Here is a 16969-nt window from a genome sequence, read left to right on the forward strand (position 1 = left end):
GGTAATGCCAAACGCTCTGTCTGCCTCTGTGCGATTGGGCATGCCTCTCTGTGACTTGGCGCGCCTGCCTGTGCCCCGGTACGCTGCGTATGTCCGATCAGGACTAACTCCTCAGCCAGTCAAGATAACGGAGGCTACATCTGTGTATGTGTATATATATATATATATATATATATATATATATATATATATATGAGATGATGCGCCTCTTCACAACAAGCGCTTTAAAGTTCAATATTGAATCACACACAATTATTAGTGTAATCACCAGTATCTCAAACAATCGGACCCCAGCCTTCCTCCAAGGATTCCCGAAGTCCAGCGGGCATAAAAGATCTGTTAATAAAAATTATAGAGGAAGCGCTCCATAGTGCATTAAAGGTTTAAAAAAAGGCAGTATAAGCACATAGACATATTCAGTATATGGCTTTGTGTACCATTAAAATCAGTAGTGTGGGCTGGTTACCACATGGCTCAACAGTTAAATTCTCAAAGGCAGACATCCAGGCTTGTCCCGTCCGTCCTGCCGGATTCTTACACCATGCGCTGACCCCTTTCATGAAGCCGCCATGAATCAGACCATGCCAGAGAACTGTAAAGGATCCGGGAATACCTGGGATGACGTCAGGAGACAACGCCCTAGAATCTCGCATTCAGTTATACAATACTCACACACACTGCTGCTGCTGCTGTAGAACAGCCTGTCGGGTTCTGGAGGAAGGAAACAGCAATGCAGTAGGCGAGCAATTAAGCTAATCTGAATCTTCCAATTGCTTACAGGCGGGGGGTGCCTTGGGGTTCTGAAACAAGTCGTGCTTATTTTTCCTAAAAATAAAGATTTTAGAAAACAGTCATGCCTAGGAGGTGCCCACCTAAAAAGTTAAAAAAAACCTTCATCCTATTGAATGACACCAAGTACTTGCACCTGTGGAAAAACCCTGCAGGTGTGATATTTTTGTAAACTCGCACCTAATTGGTTATACTCCTAAAATTCCAGTTTTTGGCTAGTCTCCAATTTGAAAGGCAACACATTTGTTTATTCCTTGTTTACAAAATGATACAAAGAACGCACTTTAAAAAGACTTCTTTCTCCATGACTTTTAATTTAAATATTATTTCTCTTGATGCAGCTTAAATTTTGTCCTTGCAAAGTTAAGTTGTCTTTTGTAGATCTTCCTACCAAGGATATGTGGGGGGGGGGGGGTAATTTTATAATAATTTTTGATTTGTATGTGGCCTAGGCACTATAGTGCAACCTTTTATTTATTCATTTACTCCTATTACTACTGCATTTACTCTTTTTGAGTCCCTTGTTTTACTCCTGATTATTTTCAGTGTCCTGACTATGGGGAGAATTCAATTAGCCATAAAATGTAATTTTCGCAGTAAAAAGAAGGATTTTATTGTGACCAGAGTAAAGCCACTATTTAGGTGATAATTCTCCAGATGTTTACTGTGAATTTCTTTCCTCCACCTCCTGAACAGGTGAAAAGCAGGGAAAGAAAAACCCTTTTTTAAGGTAAAACTGTTAGGATTTGGTTCAGAACCCCTGTGCTTCGATAGCACATATACTAAAATTTGAACAATACAGAGAAGATTAACATGGCCCCTGCACAAGGAGGACATGCAAATGCATGAAGCTTTTCATACCCCTGGGACACCCCTCCTGAATGACTAATTAGACATTCATATTTTGGGGTCAAAAAGTGCCAAGTGATTGAAATTGGGGTACAAGGTATAGAGGACAGGTATATTTGGGTGCTTTATATGTGGGACAAGTGTTTTTACGCTTGCAGGAGAAAATATTTTTTTTGGAATTTCTTTCAAAGTGGTAAAAAATTACCCAAATATATATTTATTCATTCCCATTTCTGTGTATCCCCAATTTAATTTGAGTACTTATTTTGCGGAAACCCCCCCCCCCTCCACACACACACTTGTTTTCTATAGTTTTGACACTTATAAAAGAACATAATAGCCATTTGACACAATTTAAGTACCCCAAATCGTTTATGACCACTAATAGACTTCTATAATGTTTTCCTATATTAGTTTGGCTATTTTTGGGTCACACGCAGATTTCCCCAATTTGACCAATACTTTTCTCTGGTTTTGCCAGCAAGCATTATTGCGCAAATCCTATTTTCGCGAATTTTCAATAGGATAGATCGAATTGCCTAATTGAGACCTGATCGCAGCAGCAAATGTTAGCTAATGGGCAGAACCATGTGCACTGCAGGGGGGAGGGCAGATATATCATGTGCTGAGAGAGTTAGATTTGGGTGGGTTATATTGTTTCTGTGCAGGATAAATACTGGCTGCTTTATTTTTACACTGCAATTTAGATTTCAGTTTGAACACAGCCCACTCAAATCTAACTCTCTCTGCACATGTTATTTTTGTGAAGACAGTTTTTCGGGGGAAAAAGTGATACATTTCCACATTATTTGAGCTGTCCCTTACAGGCAGGGAGAGCAGCTCCACTACCTGTCTGCTGTCCCTCCCTGCATTCTCAACCGTAAGTGTCTGCTATCCTCCCCGCAGTCTCTAATGTTCCCACATCCCCCCCCCCATCTCACAGAGCCCCTGCCCTCAGCACGCAGAGCAGGGGACACAGCCTTCCCCTATACCTCCTGCATCCTCACCCACACAGAAAAGTTCAGCGGGCAGCGGAGGTCACAGCAGCTGGCAGCAGAGGTCACTGAGGCGGATGTCAGCCTCTGCCGTGTCTCCGCTTCCCGCAGCAGCCATCCGCAGCCTCTGCCCCTATTGAAAAAGTCATAGGAATTGACAAAACGTGTTTAGGACTCCTTTGGAACATTGAATTTTACTGAGAGAAGGTTGTCCAATTGACTACAATACAAAGAGCCCCAGCCACTGATCCCTGGTCAATATTTGACGGCTGTCATCGTGATTAGCAAAGACGCTGTGAAGCTGCTTGGGAGTAGCTGCCGAGATCAGCAAGGAAGCTCGGTTAAGACGCCCTCCTGCTCTCGGGATCCGGTCTGAAGATCGACACTGTCTAGGTCGACAATGTTTAGGTGAACCACTATAGGTCGACAGGATTTCTAGGTCGACAGGTCAAAAGGTCGACATGAGTTTTTCCCATTTTTTTACTTTTTTCTTGAACTTTTGGAATGGCAATCTGTGTCAAGTGAAGCGGTAGCGGAGCATGGCGAGCGGACACGGTGCACTAATTGGGGTTCCCGGTCACTCTACAAAGAAAACTACACCAAAAAAACCAAAAACCTCATGTTGACCTTTTGACTTGTCGATCTAGCACATGTCGACCTAGAAACCCTGTTGACCTAGTGACTATCGACCTATAGTGGTTGACCTAAACACTGTCAACCTATAGTGGTTGACCTAAACACTGTCAATCTAATGATCCACACCCCTGCTCTCATCCTGCAAACTGGTCCCGAGTCGCAGGGACAGAGAGAACAGCGGCGTCAATAATAATAAGCGGCTCAGAAATGTCTCACAGCGGTACCCATTACATGTGATTCACCGCAGAATTTTGGTGCTTGGATCAGCTGCGGAGGGTAACGTCCATATTCTACTCAATACTACTTTATTTTGGGGACTATTACTCAGCTGGATAATACCATTTGTTTAATTGTATCCTGTAACTGAGACTGTTACAAAAGAATTACATCAGTTCTCCATTGAGCAGTATCGATACAATTAACAATTACAGTTTCATCTAAAGAGCACACTCAATACTGCTACATACGGATACTTTTACTATTGAGATCTGAGTTCCTAATCTTAGTACTATTTTTAAAATGTTGTGTTTAATATGATTTTTAATAAATGCAATGTTATTTTTATCAAACCACCAGTGCATATTGTGACTATCAATTGATTGATTCATGAGTGCAATCTCCTCCTTTCTTTCTTGCCTCTGCCCCTGTGCCTGCTGTGGATCCTCTCCCCACTGGCACATCAGCCGCAGCTACTGCCTCCCCTGATCCCACTGCTGACACTTTAGTACCACGCCCACCCCGCCCCCTCACTGCCTTGACGTGGGTCTCTCTGTAGCTGAGACCTCCCTTCTCCGCCACCAGCATCATAATGTAAACGGCAGCATGTGCTGAGATTCTGGGGCTTTTTGCTATCTCAGGATGGCGTACAGTTTCGCGTTCAAACTCCGGAAAAAATCCTGGGGAGTGTAGAAATTGTGACTTTTAAAGGATGATGAATATGCCCCATGGTATGGGTGCTAATATGATATTGGCTTTCCAGTCCTGCTCATGTTAAGGCTTTCCATACAACTAAGCGCTGATTCCTCGACACGGCCATCACCACCATTCCACAGTCTGGATTCTTGCTGATCAGCGATCCATCAGAGAATTGGGGAAAATAAACATGTTTAAAATCCCCAATTTGCCTATCCCAACTGGTTTTGGTCGGGATTTGGAAATCTGGATTTTTGAACTTGTTTAATATTTCCAGTTCCCTTACCCAACTGTCCAGGGATCTGGACATTGCCATAATCCATCAGTAATGTATGGTGATCATTAGTCATAAATTATAGTGTGGAGATAAAAACACGCTCCAGAATTTTTCACTGTTATTCGACAATGAGCATGACTAACTGTGACAGGGTTTAATTAGCAGAGGCTCGCGCTTTGCAGAGTATGAAGACCACACTTGGATTTTCCAGTGTGTAGAGGGTCTAGGGTGCCAAAATGGTTTCCTCTCTGAGGAAAGGAATCTGAGCAGGAGGTTAAGTGCAAAGCATATGTATGACACAGGCATTCATAGTGTGTGGTGCTAAGGCTTGCATATGCCTGCTTTAGCCTACAAATTATTTATTTTATTCCTTATTGAAACATGCTTTTTTTTCTCATGTGTTATCTATGGACTCTTGCCTCTTCTCAATAATTATATCATTTTTATTATTATTATCCTTTATATGGCGCAATAAGGGATCCACAGCGCCCAATTACAGAGTACATAAACAAATAAGGAAAAACAAGAAAACAGTGACTTACAGTTCAAGACAATATAGGACAAGAACAGGTTATATAAACATGGCTGCTTCAGCAGACAACACTGAAATAAGTATCACGGTGGCAGAAAACCGAGGGATTTGGTGCTGTCTTAGGGAGTATTGAAAAGGAGATAGGTAAGGTAAGAGACCTAAAAGCACATTAGGGAAGAGGGCGCTGCTCGTGAAATTTTACATTCTAAAGGGGAGGGGCACACAGTCGGGTGACACAGATGTGGTAGAAAGTGAGCGTAGGCCACAGAGGGCTTAGGATGACAGCTGGCTGGGTTTGGTGTAGAAGTGGGCCTTGAGAGCCTGTTTGAACTTTTTTAGAGAGGTGTAGAGTCTGGGTAGAGGTAGAGAATTCCAGAGAAAAGTTCCTCCTGTCTGTCACGATTCAATGTGCGTCGATTCTCCAGATACGCCAATCTGCGAATGCTGCCCATGACACCTTACTGATTACCTCAGCGTGTGTGTTAAATCAATGCGGTAACTGCCACCAGCAGAAGTACCTTTTGGGTCAAGCCCAGGGTGAGATCCTGTTCTTACCCCCAAACACAATTATTAATACGTGAAAATTAGGTAACATGAGCCTCCCTGGGTTTGGGTGTAAAATCAGAAAATCCAGAACTAAGATTAAGATTTTTAATCCAGGTCAAAACTTCAAAACTATGTTTTTGTAGAAGTAATGCATACCTCCCTCCCATCCTGATTTTGGTGGGTATGTCCCACTTTTTGTGCACACTTCCATCACTCCCATGGGCTGCGGTGGGGGGAGCAGTGAATAGATACCGTACATGTGCATGTGACATCTATTCAGTGGAGAGAGGGACTGTGTGCTGGGCATGCCTAATGTGAAGAATATGAGGGGTGTGGCTCTCAAATATGGTATTTCCACTAGGGCACACTCCCTTTATGTGCAAGCCTTTGGAGTGTGCAAAAGTTCCAATCTCCACGCTGGGGCCGCAGGGCTGGCTTCACAGGTAGCGGCTGGGCAGCGGCGGAGGTGGGCTGTTGCGCCGGGTCCGAGGGCAGCGGTAACGGTGGTGAGAGGGTCCGTTCGCGGCGGTGGGACGCAGTTGCAGTGGGTCTCTCTGTTGTAGGTGCTTTAGCCCTGTGCTCCCAGGATTCTTGCCGTATTCTGGTTACTCCTGACCCTGCTTGGCCGGTTCTCAGTTGCTGCTACAGCCCTGCCGTTCCTAACCTGCTGCCGCCTGTGGAAGCGCTCCTGGAAAACCCGGTCCAGTAAGACCCTTTTGGGCTTGGTCGGCCCCGGGTCTCCTGCCTCGTCTTTCAAGTGACAGTCCGCAGATCTTGGTCTCCAGCCACGTCTTTGTACCACCGCCCACAGTCCGCAGTTCATTATCTCCTGCCCCGTCTTTCAAGCCACAGTCCGCAGATCTTTGTCTCCAGCCATGTCTTTGTACCACCGTCCACAGTCCGCAGTTCATTATCTCCAGCCTCGTCTTTCAAACCACAGTCCACAGTTCTTTGTCTCCAGCCACGTCTCTAGCCACCATTCACAGTTCCGCAGTTCATTAGTTACAACTTCGTCTTGCAAGCCACAACCCACAGTTCTTTGTCTACAACTACGTCTTTAAGTCATCGTTCACCAGCCACAGTACTCTACCTCAGCCCTGTCGCGCCTACGTTCTTCATTGCCCCTTGTCCCATGAGAAGGAATTATATCCAACCCCCTCGTCTTGTTCATCCACAGACAACTACCTCCTTGGGCAAGTCTCAGCTGCCGGATCCTCAAACCTTGCTAGACGTGACACATGTTGGCTTTTACTTGTATATAGTCTTTGTAGATTGTTAACACTTTTTATTTATTGTGTAATATGTTTGATTTAAGTCCTTGACTGTCTGTTGTTACTTTGGGATCCAGATAGGATCCCAGTGGTTGGGATCCCAGCAGTTGAAATAGTAATGCCAGAATCCCAACACTTCTCGGAATGCCGATACCGGCTTCCAGACTAGGGTCACAAGCCTGGTGTCGGAATCCCGTATGAGCGTGTGCTAGCCCATGTAAGAGTTATGCCATTGGGGGGGGGGGGGGGGGGGTTAGGCTGCGGGAAGGGGGGATTAGGTTTGGGTACCCTCCGGGAGGGTTAGGTTTAGGCTGCGGGAAGGGGTTTAGGTTTGGCCACCATGAACAGTTAGGGGGCCATTAGGGAGGGTAAATATACTTACCTTCCCCTTGTCTGGATTCTCAACAACTGGATGCCATGAGCGCTATTCTGACCGCTGGCATATCAATCCCATCCCGTTCCTTTCATGCTTTATCAATTTTTAAGCCTTTTCCACATGTAAATTTCTTGCAGTTATGGCTTATTTGTCAAAGTGGTTTCAAATTGAATTAGTCTCAAAGTTTAGTCTTTCACATTCTGAAATCGGGATGCTAAATTCAACATTACAAATTTTTCATTTTATTTCAATACTTCATAATAGGGCTAGATACTGTATAGAGAAATAATGTATACAAGACAAGGAAAGCCTGAAAATAGTGGGCCTAATTTGCACACATGTCAAAAAAGACAAAAAACAAATCCAACCGATAAATGTGCGATTAATTGCATGCTTACTGGTTCTCTGCATCTGTAAAATGGATTTTATGGGTGTCACCTGGGCGGATACCTTGCCCTACAAGATCTGCTTTGTGAGAATGTGTAGCCAGAGTTATGTTCTACTTTGTGGTGTGCTTATGGCAAGGGACACTTGTTTAAGACAGATCTCTTGCACTCTGCATAGGGTAGGTAGGTCACTATAATGGGTGCAAGGAGCAGATGAGCCCCTGGGTCCTGGGAGTCCCACACCGCACACCATGCACCCATTTCTTCACTACTTTCCCCTCCACAATCCCACATCAGCAGCACTCAAGATAGTCCTGGGCAGCAGCCATTTTGCCACCATTTTGCGCATGCGCAGTAGGAGGATCACCTGAAAAAGAGCGATGGCCATTTTCTCAGTGATCTTCCTACTACAAATGCGCACTATACTCTGGCACAGCACTAGGGTCTACTGGTGACCGTATTGCTCTGAGTTACTGCATTGCCAGCTAGAGAGGAGGTGGCCCGGATGGAAAATGCACATGGGCCCCCTCCTCTCTTAATAATTCCCTAGATGATAATTCCATACAGGATGCAGTTAATTTACCGGCTGTTGGGATCCCGGCGGTCAGGAAACAGACGCCAGAATCCAAACAGCCAGCAAAATGCCACCAGTTGGAATCCTGACCAAAGCCCAGCGTTCCCACTCGGGTAGTGGTCCATACCAGGCCCTTAGCGTGGGAAGTGGACTCTGTGCTCTCCCCACTGGGATGCCGGCATCTGTCTCTTGACCGCCGGTATTACATACCGGACCCTGCCATACATGTGGAGTTGTGGGATAGCCACAGTAGCATATGGTTCTAAATCTAGTTGCCACGGCTGTCCTGGCTTGTGGGGCAGTCATGCGGGAGGGCGCTTCCAGTTCGGCATGAGGCATGACCTCATTACGGGTGGGCAGTACAGGGGCGTGGGCATGTGATCGCATCATAATGCTCATTGACAGATTCTTTGCCACCTCTCATTCCTGTTATTACCACCTCACCACAATTGCCTACCACTATACACCATATGTAGAGCAGGATTCTTGCATTTTGCTGAAGAGAGTCTTGTATTTGTATGAATGGTGTACAATTTTTATTTTTTTCTGAGCTTATAGTACGCTGCTGCAAGACACTATTTTCTCCTCTCCTGTGAAAATACGATTTAATTCTTGCGATAGAGGCACCTTCCTCTGCTGCATGCAGTTGGAGAGATGCTTGCCAACTTCCCACAAATCGATGAACATGCCGACAAAGGACATTGAGACTGTTGGTAAGTATATTTTAGCATCACTACACTATATATATTTTTTTTTTTACAAATAATCGCACGTCCACCATTCCACACACTGAAATTAACAACATGCTACTAACTGCATTAACTTCCTCTAACTGCTACAAAACCAATGGAGGCAACGTTTTGACATGTTTGCGAGTGTTTACATTACTTTCAATACAATTGGAGCAGCAGACCAGCATATTCTGACAGTCTTCCAGCCGCAGCAGCCATGTACATGTACTGTAGCTTCCACTTGACTGTGTTGCTAAGCTCCTGACCACGAATCACAGAGTATTGGGATGTCTTCACACACTGATGGATAGCTAGTTCTTTCCATCAATCTGAGTGCAGGAGGCTGTAAGGGCAAACAACATGTATGTTTATATTTGTATGGGATGCAGTCAAGTTGCCGGCGGTCAGGATAATGACGCCGCATCCCGACCACTAGTAAATCATATTGAACCTATTTAGATATATAAATTCTAACATAATGTTATTTATTTATTTATTTTTTTTAAAATGTAGTCCTTCTCAGTGTCCAGCTGGGTGGTATTGTGAAATTAAGTAAAGCCTGCTCGAACTTTTAATATACAGTATATACAAATGTAGCCACGCTCATCATTGCTGCTGCACCATACAGGCATCCTAGTGGCACCATGCAGATAGCGCAGATAGGCGAATTATGGTGCGATAAGGCACAAGAAGATCCACATCATGCAATACACAGTATTTACCACTGGGTGACTATTGTTCCACTAATGAAAACTACAGTACAGTGCTGAATAGCAGCGGATGGATATTGCACTACAGAATACTGAACAATGTAGCAAGCCCTGACAAGTGGGCCAGTGCATATTAAATATATATTCTATTTTAATACATTAATACAGCAGGGCGGAGTACGAAATTACCGGAATGGCATGACATGTCTTACAACTGAAAGTTCCCCTGGTGCGCTGTATAAAATGATCCCTAAATATGTTTGGGGCATACCGCACAGGATGTAATAGAAATACAATTTAATCAGTACCAAAAATAGAAAATAACAAGAAAACTAGGTTTTCTAATTCTTAAACAGTTTGGTGGTGCAGAAAAAAGGTTGGTTCTGAACTGTTTGCCCGTGTGGCGCAATGCAGCTCGTCCACTAACAGATGCCAAGGTAAAAATCACCAATTTTACAAAACAATATACAACGTGAAAATAGGGGGTGGTATCTGTCTATGTACAGGGCGCATATAGGATATTTATAAGGTATTTATAGCATAAAATACATCCCTTTTTTAGTGAGGAGATGGTATGTCCTTCATATGACAACTTGATGGTTTCTCTGATTCCTTCTTCTTCCTCTCGTAGGGTCATATAGTGATCCCAATGATCATATAAAACAGAAGTAAAGGCAAAAATGTGTAGAACAGTTTGTCACCAAATAGATATTTCCACAAATTCAGGAAATAGAAGGGCGTACCCCACTCACACAGAGACAAGTAAGTGGAGACCCAAAAAAAGGTATCTTTCAACCAGGTAGAACTATTTAGAGTGTTTGAAGACTATATTTCAGGAGCGTACCCAAAACTCCCAATCATGGAATGATGAGAAATCACGTAAAGGTATCTTTAGAATCTTTTGTTCTCAATGGTTTTCTCTGATTTCTTCTTCCCCCTCTCGTGGAGTCATATAGTGATCCCAATGATCATATAAAACAGAATTAAAAGAAAAAATGTGTGGACCAGTCTTTCACCAATTAATTGTTTCCACAATATTAGAAAATGGAAGGGCGTACCCCACTCACACAGAGACAAGTGGGTGGAAACACATAAAGGTATCTTTCAACCAGCCAAATTTCTTTAGAGTAATGAAAGACTAAATTTTCAGGAGCGTACCCCAAACTCACAATGGTGGAATGATGAAAAATCACATAAAGGTATCTTTAGAATCTTTTGATCTGTTGGATGCGTACCCCAACTTACACAGTTTTTAGTTGAAACATATACATAAAGGTATCTTTCAAATTTTCTATCATCAAAGAGAATGCGTACCACAACTCACTGAATGTGAAGGTATTCAACTCCTATCAGGGTATCTTTGTCCTCGGTCTCAAGATCCAAATCTGGTCGTCCCAGGCTACTCACTGAACAAACAGTACTGTGAGTAGCCTGGGACGACCAGATTTGGATCTATTTCTGAATTTAAAATTTTATTTTTTATTTTTTATTTTTGCCACGTGTATTTGGACTTATGTTCATAAGAAGATTTGTTTTGACTTTTTTAATGTATTTGGGAAATAAAACCCTCCGTTTTAACCAAACAAAGAGGAATCCTTCCCTATTTTTTTCATATATCCCATGTGATATAATTTCTTGAGACCGAGGACAAAGATACCCTGATAGGAGTTGAATACCTTCACATTCAGTGAGTTGTGGTACGCATTCTCTTTGATGATAGAAAATTTGAAAGATACCTTTATGTATATGTTTCAACTAAAAACTGTGTAAGTTGGGGTACGCATCCAACAGATCAAAAGATTCTAAAGATACCTTTATGTGATTTTTCATAATTCCACCATTGTGAGTTTGGGGTACGCTCCTGAAAATTTAGTCTTTCATTACTCTAAAGAAATTTGGCTGGTTGAAAGATACCTTTATGTGTTTCCACCCACTTGTCTCTGTGTGAGTGGGGTACGCCCTTCCATTTTCTAATATTGTGGAAACAATTAATTGGTGAAAGACTGGTCCACACATTTTTTCTTTTAATTCTGTTTTATATGATCATTGGGATCACTATATGACTCCACGAGAGGGGGAAGAAGAAATCAGAGAAAACCATTGAGAACAAAAGATTCTAAAGATACCTTTACGTGATTTCTCATCATTCCATGATTGTGAGTTTTGGGTACGCTCCTGAAATATAGTATTCAAACACTCTAAATAGTTCTACCCGGTTGAAAGATACCTTTATGGGTCTCCACTTACTTGTCTCTGTGTGAGTGGGGTACGCCCTTCTATTTCCTGAATTTGTGGAAATATCTATTTGGTGACAAACTGTTCTACACATTTTTGCCTTTACTTCTGTTTTATATGATCATTGGGATCACTATATGACCCTACGAGAGGAAGAAGAAGGAATCAGAGAAACCATCAAGTTGTCATATGAAGGACATACCATCTCCTCACTAAAAAAGGGATGTATTTTATGCTATAAATACCTTATAAATATCCTATATGCGCCCTGTACATAGACAGATACCACCCCCTATTTTCAGTTTGGTGGTGCACCCTCAGTCAGTATTAAGACATAGAACAACAGGGAGAAAAGAAGACTATTTTTTGGGTGCACTCTTAACTTTGAACAATGTATAGACTAAACAAGATAAGATATGATATTTAAAATCAATTTTTAGTATCACAAAATTAAGATACTTAGTGGTTAATGAGAGAAAAGACAGTAAGGAACAATATAAACAATTAGCGCAATTGCTGATATGATAATAATAATAATAAAGTCCTGGCTGGCGGCGTTAGATCTGAATGCAGTACATTATTAACTTGGATATTAAGTGGTACGTTCTAATAACAAAATGAAACCCTGTCCTATATTGGTGCCAAAATAATAATAATATATAAAGCCTCAATATTGATTGTAATTATTAGTAGAAAAGAGAGCAGAAAGAGATAAGATGGCAGAGTGAATCTGCTGTCAGTGTTAGACACTGAGCATGTGGGACCAATGCGTGCTCTACTACACTGAGTCTTCCTCAATGGTCACCCACTTGAGTACTGACCCAGCCCAACACTGATTAGCTTCCAAGTTCGGACGGCTTCGGGCGTTTCCAGTGTGGTATGATAGTAGAGAAAGTAAACGGTAATTGGAAGCTCTGGAATCACTGATGAGAGTTCACGAATTACATAGTATCAAAGCAAGGTGACAGAAATTAGCCAATAGAGGGAAATAGATGGATCTGCTGCCAATGTTAGACAGGGATATAACCCTGAATCAGTGGTGAGAGTCCATGAAATTAAGTATAGATAGAAACAAAAAAGAGGAGTACTCAAAGGTACCTGTACTGATAAAGTAATCCAGGTTAATAACAAAAAGCATATGTCCAGATGGACTAATCGAAGTTATGCATATATACAAATATACAGTCAAATGCAGTTGCTGAAATGAAGCCAAATAGTAATAATCCCACTGGATAAGGATGCTGGATTGTTGTAAAATATAAGGCAAAATGTGATCTCTATGCTTGTATTAATCAGGTAAGAATACAATGTCTCCACCCAATGCTAATGAAAATTACACCTGGATTGTTACTGGGCACAACAAAATTGCAGTCTCTGGATTGATACTAAGTGTACAAAAGATGTATTTTAAGTGATAGTATTCTTCTAGGTAAAGAATGCAAAAGGACAATATATCCAGTAATATTGCTGCAAAAAAAGGGTTGAGGCTGGATTGATCATATGCACAAGCTAAAATGCAACCTCTGTCAGGGATACAATGTGTTCAAAAAACTAGTCTGTGTTTAAAAACAGAACTAGGAACGAAGGTAATATTGTAGCAAATACAAAGATAGTGTTCCTTAAACAGGCTGAGGATTCTGGATATGTTTCTAAATCACAGCGCATGTGTAAATAATACCAACGTATATTACCAATTAGGCATAGAATAAATACTAAGTAAGTGATGAGGTCAAGGAAAACACCTAGGATTCTTAAGATACAAAACGTATCAATTTTAAATGTATAGCAAAAGACATGAACGCTGACTCAAACCAGCAGGAGCTAATAAGTGTCCAGTCAATGTGCGTCTCAGACTGATCGTGATGGATAAGAGAGAAATAGATATTACCCGCGATGGCTGTCAGGATAAGGTGACCCCTTCCACCACGTTGAGGTCCATCCCGAATGGTGAAAGAGGAGTGCACGGCGCCGCCGGCCCGGCAACCCCAGGCAGGTACAGGAACACGTCCGCTGCTCAGCTCAAACGGAGTGATATCGGAAGAAGCACAGGACCACCGCAGGAGAGGGGAAGAAGGACATCCGATGCTCCGGTCAGCCCAAACGAAAACTGTCAGAAGAGGCACAGGACATGGGTGGGTAGGAAGAACATCCGCTACTGCAGTCAGCCAGGACAAAGGTGAAGTCGGAAGACGCGTTTCACCCGTCCACCGGGCTTGATCACTTCCTGTTGTGGGCTAGGTCCCTGCAGGCTTTTAACGTGAATGAAGCAGGTTCAAATCCAATCAGTGAAAGGGTGTGTCCCTTAATTAGCTTCTGATATCCTAGGATTCTGATGATCTTAATAGCCAGGGAATTGTTTGTGATCAGGGCTTGACAGGGGGACCCATGAATGATATCATATAAAAGAAAAATACAAGAAAAAAACGTTAAAACACAACCAAAATAGAGAGTATATATTTGTATGTTTATATATAATTATATATATATACACTAGGTACTATTTGCTTGCAATTAAGGGATAGCAATAGCTACATTTGTTATTGGTGCAGAAATTTAAACGACGCACAGGGAATATCAGTAAAATGTCTCCTCAGAGAGGGAAAGAATCATAAAATTACAGGTGTTTTATGATTACTCAAATGAAATAATCGTATATAATAAGATTTTGGAAACAATAAAAAAATGGGTAGTTGAAGTACATAGAGTACTATGATTGAATATCAACAGGTAAGAGTAATTAGTAATGCAGCATAGTGTTAAATAGCCTTATTATAATTATGGAAAAGGGATAGAAAAGAAAAGAACAGAACAGGGTGTACCCAATAGAATGGGAATAGATTGATAAATAAGTGTCAGGTCTATATTACCTAATTATTAGAAGCTCATAATTTAGACAAAATGAGAGTGAAAGAGTGAATATCCAGTGATGTGGGAAGGGGAGGGGGAGAAAAGAAATAAAGAAATGCAACTGCGGCCTCTATATTCATACCAAAGTAAACCAAGCGTGTTCTGCCATTAGAGTAGGCTGGAGTATGGGTACTGCCTATATAAAATGTGCCTGTCTGTGGACACGTGCTACCTTTCAAAATATGTGTGGGTTAGAAGAAAAAAAAGGGGGGTGTAAATCAGTTATAAGTGGTGTGCTGGGAAATTGCACAAAAACAGATGGATAAGTTTTAGGAGGTATGATAATGGCGTGGTGATACTATGTGTGTGAGGAAAATGGATTATAAAGAATGTGATAAAGGGTGGTGTCCGGGTTATATAAAGAAGATAAGGAGGGTGTCCTATGTAAGGGTTGTAGATGCAAAATTGTGAATGTAGGTAGAATAATGTGGGGGGGGGGGGGGGGGTTGCAGTGAAAAGGGGGGGGGGGGGGGGGGGAAGGAGAAAGGAAGAGGGGGAAAGGGTTTTTTTTTTTTGGTGGCGATTATAGTATGGCTGAAATGAGCCTATGAGTAGGGTAAGTATTTACAAAAATACACTGTAATTGATATACTCATTAAGGCCTGATGGTTTCAAGCCTCCCAATTTGAAGGTCCATTCACTTTCTTTCTTGATCAGTTCTTTGCTCAGGTCTCCCCCGCGTATGCCTATATGGACTCTATCGAGACCAAATGCACGCATCTCACAAGGAGAGTCTTGATGTTGGACATGGAAATGTCTGGCTACTGATGTAAATTTTTTGCCTTTCAGCAAGTCTGATGACGCATTTCTGATAGCTCCCATATGTTAAAAAATTCTGGTTTTGAACTTACTCGTGGTCATACCAATATAGCGTTGATCACAGCTACAAATTAGACAGTAAACCATTCCTTGAGTGTCGCAATTGAAAAAATGTCGTATTGGGATATCTCGTCTCAATCTGTCTCTAACTTGATTTGTTATTAAAATCTGAGGGCAAGCTTTGCATTGTCCACAGGGATAAGACCCGGTTATATTTCTTGGTTTGGTAGGATCTCGTGAAAAGTGGCTCTGAACCAGCATATCCTTCATATTGTTCGATCTTCTCCAACTCATTTGGATTGTAGAATCCAATAGGGGTGATAAGTCTGCATCAAGATGTAAGACTGGTAGGTGTTTTTGGATTGCATTTCTTATTTGGCGCCATTCTGGGCAAAAGGTACCCACGAATCTAATTTGTGAGTCATCCCCTTTATCCTTTAATTTGTCTTGAAAGATCAAAGTGTCTCTTTTGGTTTTAAGAACAGACTTTTGAGCTCTCTTCAGGGCACGTTTGCTGTAGCCCCGAGCTTGTAATCGTGTGGCAAGTTCCTGACTTTTCTGTTTGTACACTGTATCTTCTGTACAATTGCGCCTAAGTCTGAGAAATTCCCCTTTGGGGATATTCTCGATGGTCGGTGGAAAGTGTGAGCTTGTCCAGAATGGCGCCAAATAAGAAATGCAATCCAAAAACACCTACCAGTCTTACATCTTGATGCAGACTTATCACCCCTATTGGATTCTACAATCCAAATGAGTTGGAGAAGATCGAACAATATGAAGGATATGCTGGTTCAGAGCCACTTTTCACGAGATCCAACCAAACCAAGAAATATAACCGGGTCTTATCCCTGTGGACAATGCAAAGCTTGCCCTCAGATTTTGATAACAAATCAAGTCAGAGACAGATTGGGAAGAGGTATCCCAATATGACATTTTTTCAATTGCGACACTCAAGGAATGGTTTACTGTCTAATTTGTAGCTGTGATCAACGCTATATTGGTATGACCACGAGGAAGTTCAAAACCAGAATTTTTGAACATATGGGAGCTATCAGAAATGCGTCATCAGACTTGCTGAAAGGCAAAAAATTGACATCAGTAGCCAGACATTTCCATGTCCAACATCAAGACTCTCCTTGTGAGATGCGTGCATTTGGTCTCGATAGAGTCCATTTAGGGTGACCTGAGCAAAGAATTGATTAAGAAAGAAAGTGAATGGACCTTCAAATTGGGAGGCTTGAAACCATCAGGCCTTAATGAGTATATCAATTACAGTGTATTTTTGTAAATACTTACCCTACTCATAGGCTCATTTCAGCCATACTATAATCGCCACCAAAAAAAAAACCCCTTTCCCCCTCTTCCTTTCTCCTTTCTCCCCCCCCCCCCCCTTGTTTTCACCGCAACCCCCCCCCCCCCCCCCC

General features: G+C 42.1%; 1 protein-coding gene, 1 non-coding gene and 1 pseudogene across 2 annotated transcripts in view; 2 read left to right on the forward strand and 1 right to left on the reverse strand.

Moving 5' to 3' along the window:
- Nucleotides 1-16969, forward strand: part of KDM4C (lysine demethylase 4C) — a 961089-nt gene that overhangs the window by 303827 nt on the left and 640293 nt on the right. The window lies entirely within an intron of this gene.
- LOC134932550 (U6 spliceosomal RNA) lies at nucleotides 1552-1654 on the forward strand. Its single transcript, XR_010179393.1, has one exon. It is a non-coding gene; the product is annotated as a U6 spliceosomal RNA (small nuclear RNA).
- Nucleotides 12592-12710, reverse strand: LOC134938516 (5S ribosomal RNA; annotated as a pseudogene).

Source organism: Pseudophryne corroboree, chromosome 1, assembly GCF_028390025.1.
Source record: "Pseudophryne corroboree isolate aPseCor3 chromosome 1, aPseCor3.hap2, whole genome shotgun sequence".
Classification (NCBI taxonomy): Eukaryota; Metazoa; Chordata; class Amphibia; order Anura; family Myobatrachidae; genus Pseudophryne; species Pseudophryne corroboree.